Source organism: Microcebus murinus, chromosome 6 (assembly GCF_040939455.1).
Source record: "Microcebus murinus isolate Inina chromosome 6, M.murinus_Inina_mat1.0, whole genome shotgun sequence".
Classification (NCBI taxonomy): Eukaryota; Metazoa; Chordata; class Mammalia; order Primates; family Cheirogaleidae; genus Microcebus; species Microcebus murinus.
In genome coordinates, this window is record NC_134109.1 from 19,287,320 (window position 1) to 19,305,546 (window position 18,227).

Below are 18,227 nucleotides of genomic sequence, written 5' to 3' on the forward strand. Positions count from 1 at the left end.
AAGGAAAAAAGATTAGAAAACAAGTGTCTGAAACATCCCCCAAATATTTCAAAATTATACTTCTAAATAACCTGAAAATCAAAAAAGAAATCTTAAGGGAAATTAGAAAACATTTCAAACTATATTGATATTAAAACACAACATATAAAAAATTATGGTGTAACTGTAAAGCAATCCATCTTAGTTAAATCAGGTTTCTATAACAAAATACTATAAACTGGGTGGCTTATAAACAACAGAAATTTATTTCTCAGAGCTCTGGAAGCTGAAATTACAAGATGGGGGTATAAATAAGGTCAGGTTCTAATGAGAATCTTCTTCTGAACTGAAGACTGCTGAGTCTCCTTTTATCCTCACAAGGCAGAAAGGACACAAGCTAGCTCTCTGGCCTCTTCTCATGAGGACACTAACCTCAGTCATGAGGGTGGAGCCCTCATGACCTAATTTCCTCCCAAAAGCCCCACCTCCAAATACATCTGGGATTACATTTCAACATATGAGTTTTGGGGGAACACAAACACTCAGTCCATAACAAATCTTTTCAGGGAAATTTATATTTATTTTACATGTTTATATTAGGAAGTAAATGTTTGTTTAATATTGATGTTTTTCTTCCTTAATATACTTGGTAGAATTCTGCAGTAAATCCCTCTAGGCTTGGAACTCATTGTTGTAGGTAGGTTTATAATATAGATTTGAATTTCTTTGACAGATAAAGGGTTTTTCAGATTTTCTATTTCTTCTGTCCATTTTTATAATATAAATCTTTCAAAAATATTTCTATTTTATCTAGGTGGTTAAATTTTGTTTGTCAAAAAATCATTGATAATATTTCTTTTTAGTTATTTTAATGTATATAGTGTTTATACTAGGATCTTAAATAACTGCCAGCTCCAGAGTCCAGATTCTAAGTCACTACCACCTTAGAGTCAAGAAGGATCATCAATGCTTCTCTTTTATCTTCTTCCTCAAGTACCATAACACAGGAGGAGTATGAAATTATGATTAGCAAGTTGGATAAGGATAGCTGATGCAGACAACTTATACAATGCTCCCACTCCAGATACTTTAGCTTTACCTTCTTAGTCTAGTTCTGTATTGGGTCCAATTGATTTCTAACCAGACTAATCTGACAGAAACTTGCTTTCTTCAGGGAGGCTCTGACCATCAACACAGCAGCTCTGTATTGGCATCACTGCAGGTCTGTCTCCCTCATGGCCATCTTTACCATGGAAAATACTGACAAACAAGAGAATTAACTCCTTGATTGAAGAATCTTTGACCAATCATAGATACGAATGGTAGAGAGGAGCATTTTTATTCCTCCCTCTCCTACTCCCCACAAAGGTCCTGAGACATTGTTTCTAGGGGCCAGTGAAGAATTGATCAGTCAGTTTTGCCTAAGGAAGATGAACCTTGAGAAGAAGGTATGATATTCTTCTTTCTTCTACTAATTGTCATAGCTTCACTTTCCTATAGTTGATGGCAGAGAGATTTAGGTACCTTATTTTGATAGGGAGAACAATTTCAAGATTCAGGAATGGAGTGCAAGGGAATGGAAGAAGGAATAGCTCATGCTAGAAAGAGTGTAGCAGCTCTATCAAGATCATGGAGGAGGAAGATGTTAAGGTGATTGCCAATGAACATAAAACTGTAGGTGTAAGGACAAAAAAATGAGTGTATAAAATACTGATGTCTTCATGTCTCATAGATAAATTTTATACCAATGTACCATATTTTAGAATGGGAGTTTCAAAGAGTGTGACTAAAATCTATCTTCTCAGAAGAGTGAAAGAGTTGACCAAGACTATGTAAGAATATTATTACCAGCTAACAATGAAGATCTGTATCTCAAGAAGGGAAAAACAAGCACCACATGTACTAACCAGCAAATTGGTATTAACAGATAAACACAAGTGGACATATAGGAATAACATTTATCGGGTGTCAGGCAGGTGGGAGGGGGAAGGAGGGCATGGGCAATATACGTAACCTTAACATTTGTACCCCCATAATATGGCTGAAATAAAAAAAAAAAGAAAAAGGAAAAGAACATATTCGGTGATGACTCAATTTATGCAAAAAATGCACTTTTTTCCCCAACTAATTCTCAGTATGAGAGAGAGAGAGAGAGATTTTATAAGGTATTGAAGATAATAAATTTTGAGGCAGAGAATGAGTAGAACTCTGAATTTGGTGAAGTTGGTGAAAGATTCAAATGATTAAATCCTGGGCAAGGCTATCTAAAGGTAAAATATTGGCATGATGATACTGACCCACTAAGAAAAAGAGAAGATAAAAAATAAGAATGTAGTAAGATAAAGTGCCAGAAATATCAATATCAAAAAAAATTAATGTGAGTGATGGTGTGGAATGATTAGTGATTATAGTTGAAGAGTGGTGTTTAAGGTTTTAGAGATGGGGAAGCCAAAAATTGCTATCAATAAGGATGCTAGAAAAGATTGGAGGTGAAGATCACTGGGGTTGCAACACCTAAGGAGCTAGTAGCTGTGCATATTATCACTGGGGATGATGAAATCTCTCAGGATATTGATAGGAGGCAGGTGGAAAGAAAAGCTGTCATCCTAGGGCCAAAACCAGTTGACAACCTGGGTGTTAGGAAGTAACTGGTGAGAAGATGTCAAAAGTAGATTGGCTGCAGTTGAATCCAAAGGAGTAACAGCTATTTAATGAGACAGTAGATAAATAGTATATCAGTCATCTATAGTTGTGTTTGGGCTATTATTGTGTTGTTTATTCTGGAAAGAAAAAAATTGGAATAATGTCCAAGTAGTCTTAGGCTAGATATAGCCAAAGGACTTCTTGTTCTGACTCATCTGGCTGTGTCTTGACTGAGCAGTAAATATAATTTATGTTTTTATTTTATTATTATTATTTTTTGAGACAGAGTCTCACTCTGTTGCCTGGGCTCGAGTACCATGGCATCCGCCTAGCTCAAAGCAACCTCAAACTCCTGGGCCCAAGGGATCCTCCTGCCTCAGCCTCCCAAGTAGCTGGGGCTACAGGCATGCGCCACCATGCCCGCTAATATTTTCTATATATTTTTAGTTGTTCAGCTAATTTCTTTCTATTGTTTAGGAGATATGGGGTTTCTTTCTTGCTCAGGCTGGTCTCAAACTCCTGAGCTCAAATGATCTGCCTGCCTTGGGCTCCCAGAGTGCTAGGATTACAGGCGTAAGCCACCATGCCTGGCCTATAATTCTGTTTTAATAGTATGTAAGAGATGATATTTGGTGAGGAGTTAAAAAAAGCATTCAGGAATGAAGTCTCTTAGATAGTCAAACTTATTTTAAACTCAAAGACAGAACAGTGGCACTGAAAACACTTATAGAACAAATAAATTTGTATTCTTCCCAATCCAAAATCAGTGAGCTATAAATGGCACAGTTAACAAAACACACAGTTTAGTCATCATTGCGATTGCAAAGGCATATTTATCAAGTGTCATTAATTTACATGATTAAGTGTCAAGTGGATGATTCATAAATTTAGGCTCATTTTAAAAGGCAGCTACATCTCCCAGTAGGGGTCAAGAAGCTGAGTAGGAAGAACTAAATTAAATTCCATTTAATGTTCCTAAGAAGTTTTAGCTTTGTATCAACAATTTAGCATGCAATTAGGGTCAATGATATATGGATCCTCTAAACTCAAGCAAAAACAGAATAATGCACTTACATTCTTGGGAAAATGTTGCATCCTTAGGTGTTTCATATATGCCATTTAAGAATTCTAATGTCTTTAAAGCAAAGTTGGTTTTGCCTAAAGATTATGCCTTTGGAGAGCTTGATTAATTGAAAGGAGAGAATAAACATAGATAGGAATGCAAATAATAAGAGGGGATTTCTGACTGAAACAGAAGGTTCAAAATCCCTTTTATTTCTTGTCTTCATGCAGAGGGACCACATTTCTATTAACCCAGGATGCAATAGTTACTCATTAGAATTCCGGGGTCCTCAAACTTTTTAAACAGGGGGCCAGTTCACTGTCCCTCAGATCATTGGAGGGCCATTGGAGAGTGCTGCACACATTCCACACATGCCCACTGTGGGCCTGGGATGAGTCGGCTGCTAAGCAGGACAGGCAGTGGCGGCAAAAGCACTGGGAGGGCTGGATAAATGTCCTCGGTGGGCTGCATGTGGCCTGAGGACCCTAGTTTGAATACCCCTGCTAAATATTGCATTTTGGAGCATTCCTCTAATGAGAGACTTAGGCACTTCTCATTACTTTATTATACATCTTTCAAACGCATTTTCCAGTGTTTGGCCGTTGGAATTGAATGCATGAGAGATACATACCTGGCGTTTTATGGTAGAAAACTTAATGGAGTATTTTAGATATTTGAACCCAGACATGTTTGAATCCAAGGAAATACTTCAGGGTTGTGATATAATGGCTAAACTGCAACTGGGAACCTCAAAGGAGACCTGCAAAAAAAGTTCTCTCTCTCAGTTTAGTTTTATGTGTCTTATTAACCACAATATATTTTTTAAAAGATATACTATGGTACCTGAGGAGTTAAAATTTTCTTTGCCTCTGACCTCACATTTATGTTCCTTCATCTTCTATAGTAGTTATAAAAAATAGGTACTGTGTTTTTTTTTTTTTTCTGATTAAGGTTTAACAAGCGAAGCATTTTATTTCAGCCAAAGCTGCCCAATAATCTTTTGAAGGAAATTCTTCCTCTCTTTTATCCCATCGTTCCTATTTCTCTTCTTTTCCTTCTCTCTCCTTCTTTCTGTCCATTTTTCCTTTTTCCTGGGTAGACACTATACATAAATGTGGAACAATGAGAAAGGAATGCCGAAAAGCCATGAAGTAAAACATGTTGAATCGAAGCTGAGGAGATTGGATGGAAAAGTTTTCCTGAGCTCATTCTTTATAACAGCCTTTTTAAGTCTAGACACACACACACACACATTTCTAAGTTTGTAAAGTTGATTTACATGCTGGCATAATCCCGAAGTGCTCTGATTATAGAATTTGGAAGTAAGGCATTTCTAAAACAAAAAAGTAATGGTGAGGACTTTGGTGATGAAAACCTTAAAAAAATGGAATGACTCAGAAAGGAAGGACATCTGGTTCAACAAACAACCATCTCAGAAAAGAGGCTTGTCTTGTGTCATTGTTGGGTTTTCTGCAAGAATTTTTCAATGTTTCACCTGATGTCATTTCCTAGGGATGTCATAACTGAGTAGCTTAAAACAATAGAAATGTTTTCTCTCATAGTTCTCAAGAATAGCGGTCTGAAATCAAGGGGTTTCAGAGCCATACTCTCTAAATGCCTTAGAGGAGCACTCTTCCTTGCCTCTTCATAGCTTCCGGGAAGGGGATTGCCAAAAATTCTTGGCATTTCTTGCCTTCTAGACATATCACCCAAATCTTTACCTCTGCTGTCATATGGTATTCTTTCTGTGTGTCTTCTGTGTCCACATTTCCTTCTCCTTGTAAGGCTACCAGCCATTGGAAAGGGGCCTACCCTGATCCAGTATGAACTCATCTTGGTTATATCTGCAAAGGCCCTATCTCCAAATAAGATCACATTCACAGGTACCAGGGTTTAGGACTTCAACATATACCACTTATTTTGGGGGAAAACAGTTCAACCCTCAATACCTGACAAACAATGCTCAAAATTTTGTTGAATCACTTTTATTATTTTTATTGCCACTTTGCTTAGGTTTTAAAAATTGTTTTTGTTTGTATTTAAATTAGGAATATCTCTTTAACCTTTCAATTATGTGCAGATAAATGGGACCTCATTATGAATCCATGTAAAAAGTAACTTTTCTTTTAAAAGCAACAAATTAAGAGAACACTTATTTAAAATTATGAAGCATATCTCTTTGCTTTAAATCACATTTAACATTTTTTCTCCATATCAAGTCTTTCTACCCACCATCTTGGCCTTACCACTCATCATCTTGTTTTTCCTTATAGATGTTTTCTATATTTTGAGGAGGCACACATTTCCTTCTTTCTCATTATTCGTCTTCTGTTACTCAATTCCTACCTCCAAGCAATTTTTCAAGCATTTGTTTTCACAGAAAAGCAAGTTAGTACTTCTGCCAAGCATTTAAATTGAGACTATTTTACAAATTAACAAAAAAACTACCATGTATCAGATCACTATAAACATAGATATATAGACACATCTACATTAGACTACATAATTCCAAAATTTTGGTCTGAGTAATTTTCATCAACTCCCTTAACATCCTGCTGATTTAATCCTATAAAGATTCTGAAGCTGGGATTATTACTTTACACACAAAAAGATGTTGGCGATAGTAACTCAACTGCCCTGAGTGATGCACCTTTTTATTCTTCACCATAGTTATTTAACCATTTCCAACTTGCTCCATGCCCTCCACATCCTTCTACCTAACTGCATCCTCCCTCATTCTCAGGGACCTTATTGTTCCCACCTCAAGTAGAAAACAGAACTTCTTAGGCAGGAACTTCCTCCACCAACTAAGCAATCCACAAGTTTTTTCACATACATCTGCATACTCCCTTCTCTTGCTGCTTCTCCTCTTACATTCACATAGGAGATTACCTCCCTTGTTTTAATTTTTTATAAGTTTAACCACTCACATTTCAAAACCGAATTTTCTAACATTCCTCACCCACCCCCACCCTCACTCTCACCAAACAGACAAAATATAAACCTATTCTTCTTTGATGATTCTCTTGTTCAGTGATGAGAAAAATAAAATGACCTTGTTGCCCACACTAATATTGGTTTCATGCATCTCCTCTTCACTCTATGTGTGAGAGAGGTATTCTTGCCCTAGAGTTATGGGGATGGTTGACTACACTACCCAACATTGGACAGTGAGATCCATAGAAGATTATTAGTCACATATCCTCACAGGGTCTGTGGGAGGTAGGCTTTGTAGTAACAAAAGGGCAGGGTGAACCCTGGTTCCCACAGGAAGATGTGATGGGCTGGTTTGAATAAGCCAATAGGCTGGTAGGGAACTGAAATATTTTGCTCAGAGGCAAGTGGACCCTGTGCTTGGTCTCCATGCTAAAGACGGTTGTATGGCTATGGGACCTTATCCATGGGAACATGATGGTGAAATGAACTTGTGCTTAGGACATTTGAGGATATCTCAGTTTTCCCCAGATATTAAAGCATACAATATTAGGTTTTTACTTCAGGTCTTATACCATAACTAGGGACTTCTTAGCTTCTCCTTTTCTTTCTTTTTATTTTCTCTTGAGCATTCAATCATTTCACATACTCTGTCAACACTAACATAGTAATAGCTTTTAAATGTTTTCATCATTCCCCAACCTATCCCCAATTTACCTGGCTTCTCCCTGCTTACCCATTAGAATTTGACTTAACAGCCACTTCTGCATCTAGGTCTCCTCTTTTAACTTCCCTGAGGTTGTGAGAAGTGCCCTTTTCATTGCTCTCACAGCATCCTGTGCTTGACCTATCACTAAATACACAATTACTTCTCATTTTTTAAATAATAGATTCTAAACTTTAGATGTCAGAAACCACTGTATTCCTAGTGTGTGGCACACAGTAGGTGTACAGTAAATTGATATTAAAAGATGACATTGAGCTAAAAGTACATTGATATTAAAATAAATATATCAGCATGGTTAAAATTGTTAAATTCCAGTATTCAAGACACATCTGGTTCTTTATTAGCAGTTTTCTCCATTATGTTTTCTCATCTTGCCACTCACTAAACTTTGTTTTCATACAGAATCCTAGCCAGCACCATCAGTGATGTATTAGTTTTCCCAGGTTCCTAGGAAGCACTTTGGTCTTCATGGGGCAACATTAATTCTTACTATTGGTCTGAGAACCCAATAGAGCAATGTGATTTATTTCTGCTTTCATCCCTCTGGCAGTCCCAGGCAGCACCTGCCAGGGTATGGCTGCTGTATCAGCAAACCAAATGGGAAGCAAATGAATGTGTATCTGGGTCCCCAAAGAGAAACCCTTTACCACTGTAGCTAAGCTTGACAGTTTAGGACTCCCATTTGACTCTGAAGAACATGAAATGCTCCACTACTTTTTGAAATCATTTGCTTATATGTGGCTGCAGTTCACACACCCCAGTGTGTCCTTTACCTTCATACCCCAAAGGGAAGAGAAATATGAACCTATTCCATTCAGAGATCACTGAATAATGTTTGCTGCTATCAGATTTCATTGGCTTCAAGACTGTTATTTGTTGAAAATATGTGGTTGAGTCTCAAAGCCAACAACATTCCCCCAGGGTGCCCATTAGGCAGAAGGGGAGCACAGTTGTAAACAATCTGTTTTGCAAAATAGAGGTCTCTGGAAGAAAAGGCATGGAGATTGTGTTTGTTGAATATTTCATAGCCTAGAATGTACAATTTACAGACAGGGAGGGAATTATAGAAGACAATCACACAAAAAACATAATTTCCAGGAAAGTCATGCTCTCCCTTCTTTCAATGGTTTGATAGGGGAAGCCAGAATGTGAGTGAGTAGTGAAGGAGAGAACATGAATAAAACATGGAAAAAATTTACGTTTCCGAATTCATTGAAATGATGTTCCTTTGCACTGATTACCCACAAAATGATTTTATATGTGTCTGATTTGCCATAGGCTTAAGATAATTTATTTCCTTTAGTAAACAACACTGAAGAACAAAAATAGCAAAGGTACACATTTTTCTACTGATGGGAGGATGGCCTGAACTAAGACCTAATCGATTCACAGGCTTTACTCAGACATCCATTGCATATCCAGGTTTCAGAAGACAGGCAAAAATATCCAAAATTACCCACCAAAATATGTGTGTGCATACATATCAAAATCTCTAAAATGACACATAAAATATGTGAATATACATATATGTACTTTTATGGAAAGAATGTGCACAGCTTTAGTCAGATTCCCACATCTTGCTATTGCTGCCCTACCCAATTTTGTATAACAGTTACATAGAAAGGATGAGAGAGAGAGAGAGAGAGAGAGAAAGAGAGAGAGAGAGAGGAGAGAAATCAATCTAGCCAAATGGGTGAAAACTCACATGACTGTGTTTATTGCCTTACTTCCACTTGCAGGCAGCCCTATGACTGACTCTGTAGCTATTCACTTAAATGAATTAAATGTTGCTTGTTTTAAATTGTAGAAAATACATAATAGATATTAATAATATTACATTTTCCATGATAATTGACCTATTTTCACTATATTTATTAGTATTTTTATGCATTGCCTTATTTTAGAAAATGATGACTTTTCTGAAGATATAATACAATTGTTATAATAATAATCATAATAACAATATTTATGCTTTTTAGTGCTTACCATTTGCCAAGTAGTATGCTGATTATTTTGCATGTGGTATCTATATAAGCCTCCTAAAATATGAATATTAAATTTATATTAAATATGAAATGTACAATTTCAAATCAAAAGTGTAGTTTACTATATCTCAAACAAGAATCAGTACAATTAATCAAAATATGTGCCTAATTTGCCATCTTAACAGTAACTTGTTTGTGCCAGCAGCAAAGAAGTCTGGAGGACAAGTGGCAATGAAATCACAAAAGGCATTTTCCACAGCTTGTCAAAAATTGAATATTTTTCCTTGCAAGTAGTGGTCCAAATTCTGGACGAAGTGGTCGTCAGTTGGTGCAAGGTCTGGTGGATATGGTGGATAAAAGAGAGTTTTCAAGTCCAGCTGCTTTAATTTGGGCAGTGTTGTTTGTGCAACATGTGGTTGAGAATTGTATTGCAGGAGGATTGGCCTATCTCTATTGACCAATCTTGCTGACCAATCTTGGCAAGCATCCTCACCCTTTCATCCAATTGGCTGCAGTAGACATCTCCTGTAATCAATTGACCAGGTTTCATGAAGCTGTCATATATAACACCAGGGCTGGACCACCAAACACACACCATTAGCTTTTTCTGATAAATACTCAGTTTTGGACTGTGTTTTGGAGCTTCAACTTTATCCAACCATTGTGCCAAACACCTGTGATTGTCAAAAAGAATCGATTTTTCATCACATGTAAAAATAAGATGTAGAAATGGTTTGCCTTTCTGTCAGGAGAGCAAAGAAAGGCAAGCTTCTAGAGGATTTCTCTTCAGATGCTCGTTTAATTCATGCAGAACCCATCTAGCCAGCTTCTTTACCTTGACGATTTGTTTGAAATTGTCCCATATTGTTGGAATAGTAATGTGATACTTTGCTGCTAATCAGTCTGTAGGTTGAGGTGGATTCACTTCCACTACAGCTTTCAGCTCTTCACTATCCACCTTGGTCTCAGGTTACCCACGTGGCTCATTTTCAAGGTTAAAATAACCAGAATGGAACTTCTCAAACCATGTATGTGCCATGTGCTTATAAGCCACATTCTTCCAAAACACTTCATTAATATTTCAAGCTATCTGTGCGGCATTGGTTCCACAATGGAACTTATATTCAAAAATAACATGAATTTTTGACTTATCCACGGCTTCACAAAAATTGTTCTAAAAATTTTTTTGAAAAATAATCACAAGCCAAGCTATGTGTTTGAAATACTGAGGATGTACCTTCACAAGAAAAATAAAACAAGAAGTGTAAAAGTGAAATCTTAGAGATATAAACTGTCAGACTTAGTACTTAAGAAAAATTGGACATTTCATACTTAAGACTTAGTACTTATGAAAATCGGACATTTCATACTTAATAGTCTAATTGCAGGATATCTTGAAGAAACTGAGGCTGAGAAAAGCTAAATAAGTTGTTGTATATACCAAAATCAATGTGTGATTCAAAGATTCAGACATAGCGCTCTGTGTGACTGCAGAATCTCAGCTTTTATCTCTGTGGCTTCTCCACAATGATGCATTTTCTTGTAATTTAATATAACTCTACAAGGAGAACATGGAATGGGAAAATTTGAGCAGCATTCATATGATAGAAGTAACTCATGAATTTAAAAGAAGCCCTGTAATTATGCATGGTATTGGGCAAGATATTTAATAGGTCTGGTCACCATCAAAAAGTTTCACCAAAAAAATTTAAAATATTAGAAAATATACTGCAACCAATAGGAACAGTTAGCTGACCCTAAAGTAATTTATAAACACTTAATCGTTTTCCATTCCTCTATTGGGACTAAAACATATACTTATTGACATCTTTTTTCATGACTAAGAATGTATGTGCTACATAGTTTGACCAGTAAGATAAAAGGGGAATTTTATTTAAGATTTTTTGGAATTTTTTTTCTTTCTGATAAAAGATATGGTTGGTTGTAGACAGCTTTATTCTCTTCTCTAACATCTCAAATGATGTGTAGGTTTGTTTGAACCATATTACAACCATTAAGAACAGGCCTAGAGTATCTGAGTTCTTGAGCCACTGAGCCAATCCCAACAACTATGTAAGGATTATTAACTATGTGAGAAAATAATTCTCTATGTGTGTAAGCCACTGTTAGAAGTACTTTATGTTTCTTATGCTCTGTATCATTTCTAAATGATAAATATGCTCACAATAAGAAAAACAAACATAGAATGAAATCTAAGAGAAGAAATAAAACTATTATTTTTTTATACCTGGCATGGTTTTGCATGTAAAAAATTTTAAAGAATATAGACAAAAATTATTAGAACTAAGGCATGGACTTAGCAATATAACTGGGTACAAGGTCAAATATAACAAATCAATTGCATTTACTTGTAGTAACAATAAATATAAAAAGTGATATAGGCCGGGCACGGTGGCTCACACCTGTAATCCTAGCACTCTGGGAGGCCGAGGTGGGCCGATGATTTGAGCTCAGGAGTTCAAGACCTGCCTAAGCAAGAGTGAGACCCCGTCTCTACCAAAAATAGAAAAAATTTGCCAGGCATGGTGGTGTATGCCTGTAGTCCCAACTTCCCAGAAGGCTGAGGCAGAAGGATCACTTGAGCCCAGGAGTTTGAGGTTGCAGTGAGCTAGGCTGATGCTACAACACTGTAGCCAGGGCAACAGGGTGAGACTCTGTCTCAAAAAAAAAAAAAAAAAAAAAAAAAGTGATATATACCACATATATGTTACTAACAGCAGCATTTTAGACATCAAATATGTGGGAACAAATCTACCAAAAGATATAAATTTATTCTAAACTAAAAAATAACATTATTTAGGGCTGGGCATCGTGGCTGACAGCTGTAATCTTAGCACTTTGGGAGGCTGAAGTGGGAGGATTGCTTAAGGTCAGGAGCTCAAGACCAGCCTTAGCAACATAGAGAGACCCCATCTCTATAATAAATAGAACAATTAGTCGAGTGTGGTGTCACATGCCTGTAGTCCCAGCTACTCAGGAGGCTAAGGCAGGAGGAACACCTGAGCCCAGGAGTTGGAGGTTGCTGTGAGCTATGAGGATGTCACTGCACTCTACCCTGGGCAAAAAACAAAACAAGCAACCCCCCTCCTCACAAAAAGAACATTAGTTAGAAAGATAAAGAAGACAAAAGATACATCATGTTCTTGGTTTGGAGACTCACTATTGTAAAGATAGGCTTTTCCCAAATTTATCCATAAATTAAATGGAGTTGCAAAAATAAATCATATCAGGTTTTATTTTGTCAGAAATTGAAAAGCTTATTCTACAATTTATTTCCAAAGGGCCAAGAATAGCCACATCAATTTTGAAATAAGATAAAATAATAATAAACCTGAAGAATTTTTCTACTACCAGATTTATTTTAGAGCTATAATAATTAAGACCATATAGAATTGGTGCAAGAATAGATAAATATACAGAGAAAACTAAAAAGAATTTAAAATAGTAACTTAAACATATAGAGTTACCTGATTAATGGTAAAGGTATTATTGCAGTCTGGTGAGTAAAAATTCTATTTTCAAGAAATGGAGCTAAATCAATTGGATATCTATCTAGAAATAAATGGACCTTTACTGTCAATCACATTATATAAAAATTAATTTTTAATGGCTTATAAATCTAAATGTAAAAAAAAGATTCTGGAAAATTCTCAGAAATTGTTCATGACCTTGAAATACATAGACATTATAAAATAGGAGTAACTATGAAGCAGTAGCAGCAACTAGGAAGGAGAAATTATAAATAGACAACTTCAAATTTAAGAATTTCTGTTTATTAAAAGAAACAATTTAGGAGTTTGAAAAAGTAACCCACAGTATAAGAGAAACATTTGCAATACATATATATCTGATGAAAGACTCGGATGGAGATTATTTTTGAAAATCCTAGAGATCAATACGAAGAATCACACAGTCTAATAGAACATGGGCAAAATTGTGTGTCACTTTAGAAAAGACAGTGTAGAAAGAACCATTAAACATAAAATAAATGCTCAATTTCATTTATCATCAGGAAATGTAATTCAAAAATTATAATTATCACACCTCTACCAGAAGGCTAAAATTTAAAAAAATATATAATACAAAATGGTGGTAAGGATGTGGAGTAACTGGAACTCTCTCATTACTTCTAGTCTGAATGTGGTTCAGGAATTCCAGCTGCAAGCATATACCAAACAGAAATAAGTATGTAGTTTCACTAACAGACATAAAAATATTTAAAGCAACATTTCCTACAATAGCCTAAAAGTGGAAACTACACAAATACCTATCAGTAGTAAAATTTTCCTGTACACAATGAAACAGTACATAATGTTTTTGCAAAACAAACCCTTACAAACACCCTGCTCATTAACGTGACTGAGTCACACAATCATGATGTTGCATAGAATGAGCAAGACACAAATGAACATACACTGTAAGATTTCATTTAGGGACATTTTAAAAGTGGGTAAAATTAATTTGTGCTTAGGGCAGTATAGTGATTTTCTTTTTCACTCAGGAAAATTAACTGAGATGGTATATTCCGATTGGCATCGTTTTTATGAAATACTTCGATAAACAATTCATTTAAAAAAGAGAACTCTTTGCCTGTCCTGTATTCTTTTCCTTTATCCCAGAAAAGGATAGGATGGCCAGAGCTACAGGAACCATTTTGTAACCTCTAGCTGATCTGGATCATGGGAGCTACCCATGAAGGGTGATGACGGGGAAAGACAGAAGGAGCCTGACGCACTGAGGACATTGAGGAACCTCTGAACCAGCCTTTTCTCCCTGACATTTTTACATGAGAAAAAATATTTCGTTTTTGCATAAGCTGTCCTCCTCCCAAATAAGTAAATAAAAATAAAACAAGTCAAGACAGATGAATGAGCATTCGATATTATCAAAATGGCCTACTTTGTGGAAAATGAGAGACATTAGACATGGAGAGAATAGTTTTATTAGTTTATGCAGAAATGAGGTTTTTTGTAAGGAGTGTTTTCTCTGACATTGCAATATTCATATTTTAAATTTATCTGAAGCCTTTGTCACCCCCACTGGCCCATGTAGTAGGGGCCTCCATACAGGGTAAAGCTTTTAATACTATATCAACCATGATGTTGGATTCATTTGTGAACTTTTCAGTCCTCCCTACGACATTGTGAGCTTGTTCAGGGAAAAGAATCTGTCATGGTTACCATTGTCTTATAGATCGTGGATTAACAGTGCTTTAACATTTGTTAAATTAAATAGAACAAATTGAGAACATAATTCAGCTTCAAAATGATAGGAGTCAATCTCAATAAAATATGTGTAACTTAATAAACATTTGCTGATTTGAGCTAACTTAAAATAAAATTATTTCACTAAAAGAGGACCGAGGTAGTGATGTTTACAGGTTCCATGATTTAAAAAATGATTAACAATATATTTTCATGTTCATTAATTTTTATTAGACTTTATTTTTTAGTCTAATTTTTGTTTCCCCAGAAAAATTGAGCAGAAAGTACAAAAAGTTTTCATAAATTTCCTGTCCCAACACACTTACATTTCCCCCACTATTTATGATACCAGAGTGGTATATTAGTTACAACTGATAAACCTACATTGACACACCATTATCACTCAACATTCATAGTTTACATTAGGTATCATTCTTCATGTTCTACATTCTGTGGGTTTTGACAAATGTGAAATGACATGTATTCACCATTGCAGAATCCTACAGAATAGTTTCACTGTCTTAAAAATCTTCTGTACTCTGCCTATTCATCCTTCTCTTTCCTCTAACCCCTGACAACCACTGATTTTTTTTACTGTCACCATGGTTTTGCCTTTTCCACAATGTCCAATAGTAGGAATCATACAGTATACAGCTTTTTCAGATTGACATGTTTCACTAAATAATATGCATTTAACTTTCTCCATGTCTTTTCAAGGCTTGCTAGCTCATTATATTTTAGTAGTTAATACTACATTGTTTGGATAAACCACAGTTTATTCATCTATCCACCTACTGAAGGACATCTTTATTGCTTTCAAGTTTTGGCATTTATAAAAAATGCTATTTATTGAAACCTTAAAATCTGTACTCCCATAATATGCCAAAATAAAAAAAATTAAAAAAAAGCTATTATAAATATCCTTTCACAGGTTTTTGGTGGACATAAGATTTCAACTCATTTAGGTAAATACCAAGGAACACAATTGCTGAATTGTGTGGTGAAATTATGTCTAGATTTACAAGAATCTGCGGAACTGCCTCCCATAGTGGCTATGTATTTTACATTCGCATCATTAATGAAGAGAATTCCTGGTGCTCCACATCATCACCAGCATTTGGTTTTATTCTTTTGAATTTTAGCCATTTTAATAGGTATATAGTGGTATATCATTTTAATTTTAATGTTCAATTCTGTAACAAAAATGATGTCATGTATCTTTTCTTATTTGCCTTGCTTATTTGCCATCTGTATATCTTCTTTGGCGATGTGTTGGTACAGTTTTTTTGCCCATTTTTTAATTGAGTTTTTTGTTTTCTTGTTGAATTTTATTGGTTTTTCTGGGTTTCATGACATGTTGTCTTGCCTATATTAACAATTAGTCTTCTTACAATTTTTTACATGATTTTCTTCTTTACTAGTCGAAAAAGTAATACATGCTTATTTTAGAAATTTAGACAATATAGAAAATAATGAAAAACAATGTTAAAATGTGGTATAATACTAATGCTCAGAGATATTTTCTAACACACACAGACATACACACACATACACACACACACACACACTTTTTTTTATAAAAAAAGGTTCTGTATTGCCCTCAAAGGCAAAACCAAATTTCTCGCCCTCATTCTTTCCTCCCTACCTTCCTATCTTCTTGATATAAAAGCATGCAGCTTCTTCTCATTCTGAAGGAAAAGATATGATGCAACCTAGAAGTGTTTGCCTCTGAGAAAGTCTAGGCGGAATAACTTTCATTTAAGGCAAGTGGACACCTATTGTCCTAGAAAAGTAAGAGGTTAAGGGTCAGTGTTTTGCCTTGACAATGATGTTCCTCCTAATGACTTTCATTGGCTTCAAATATTGTATTTTGTTGTAATAACAAATGCAGATATTTGCTTTATAAACAAATAAATAACAGTAGTCCTAAAACACCAGCACCCCTTCCAATATTTCTCCTTCCCTTTCATAGATAATTATGATCCTTAAGTCAGTGTATATCATTCCCAAGGAAAATTTTATAATTTTAGTACATATGTCTGTATCAATATACAATGTACATTTTGTTTGAAACATATTGAAATCAATTTAGATGATATTCAAGTTTAACAATAAATTTTGCAACTTTTGTTCATGCAGACTTATGTTTTTGAGATTTATGCCCCATGCTGACAAAAATAGACAAGTTATTATGAATATTTTCCCATCATAGCTCTCAAAAACTAATTCTATATAGACCTAAATAATGTATATATTTTTAAATGTCTAAATCATGTGGCATTTGCTGTTCCAGAGGATTTTTTCTTACTAGAATATTTTGGGTATATCTTTCAAACAAGTGCCCAGAATAAACTTAAGCCATAGACTGGATTTCGATATTACCTCTCCTTAATGTTATCTTGCCACCATGTACCTTTTGCTCAAGCATCACTTTCTGATTCCATTTTACTTTGAGCTTTATAGAGAATATATTTAGGAAAATTAATATCCTTGACTTCATGAATCACATCCTATGATCTTATTTTATTACTGGTCATTTATCAATATTACATGAATCTCACATTTTCCAGGACATTTCAATATACATAAGTAGATTGAAGTTCTGTAGGACATGGCAGGTAAATGTTACTGTCCATTTGAGAGAAAATAATCTAAAATATGAAACATAATACATTCAATTAAATGGTATATTCAAAATGTATCAAAATAATTAAGAAAAGATTAGTATTAGTGGATTATAGTGTATCTGGGTTGAATGAATCAGAGAGTAATTTGAATTAATATATCTGGATACTAACAAAACTCTCCCATGTCTTTTCCAAATTATTCACTGTTGACAGACGATGCCAGAGGCAATGAAGAATCATGGAGTGTTATTTTCAGAGCTCTAACAATTAAGGTCAACATTCTCTAACCTTGCATTTATGAGCCTCCACAATGTAAATGGGATTTGCCTTTTTAACCACTACCTTATTCGTGTCCATATACATTAAACCCTAGCCCAGTTGACTTGTTTGTAATTTCATAACACATTCCTTTTCCCATGTGTGTGCTTTAGCTCTTGATTTTTCATCTGCCTGGAATTTTTTTCTCCCACCATATTCTCTTGTCTTTTCCTTCCCCTTAAGTCCTTTATGATTATTTACCTCTTCCTCTCCTTCCCTCTTTTAGAATGATGAATTTACTCTTTCATTAATATAGCACCTGATAAATGCTGGCCACTGTGCTAGGTTCTGAGAGAGTACACAGATTCTTTTATGCATCAATAATAACATAGGATGATTAAGCTCAATGACTCAGGTAATCACAGCACACCTGAAAGCATAAACAAGTTAGACACATTCTGTTTGGGGAAGCACTTTCCCATCAGCCAATATTTCAATAGTTACTAATCAAGGCAAGTACACAAAATCTACTTGATGGAAGTAGATCCTTCCTTAGCCCCGCCCCTTGCTCTTTCTTTTCACATGCCTAAATGTTGAATCTAGCACAAAACTTGACACATATGAAGCTGTAAATAAGGGTGAACTAATAAAAGAACTAACAAAAAAAGATGACTTGCTAAAGTTATCTAAGCAAGGAGTGAGGGGATGGTAACATGTTTTAGGAAAGCTTTCTCTGGGGAGCACAGATACAAACAGTGTAGAATTTGGAATGTCAGGCAGAGGTAA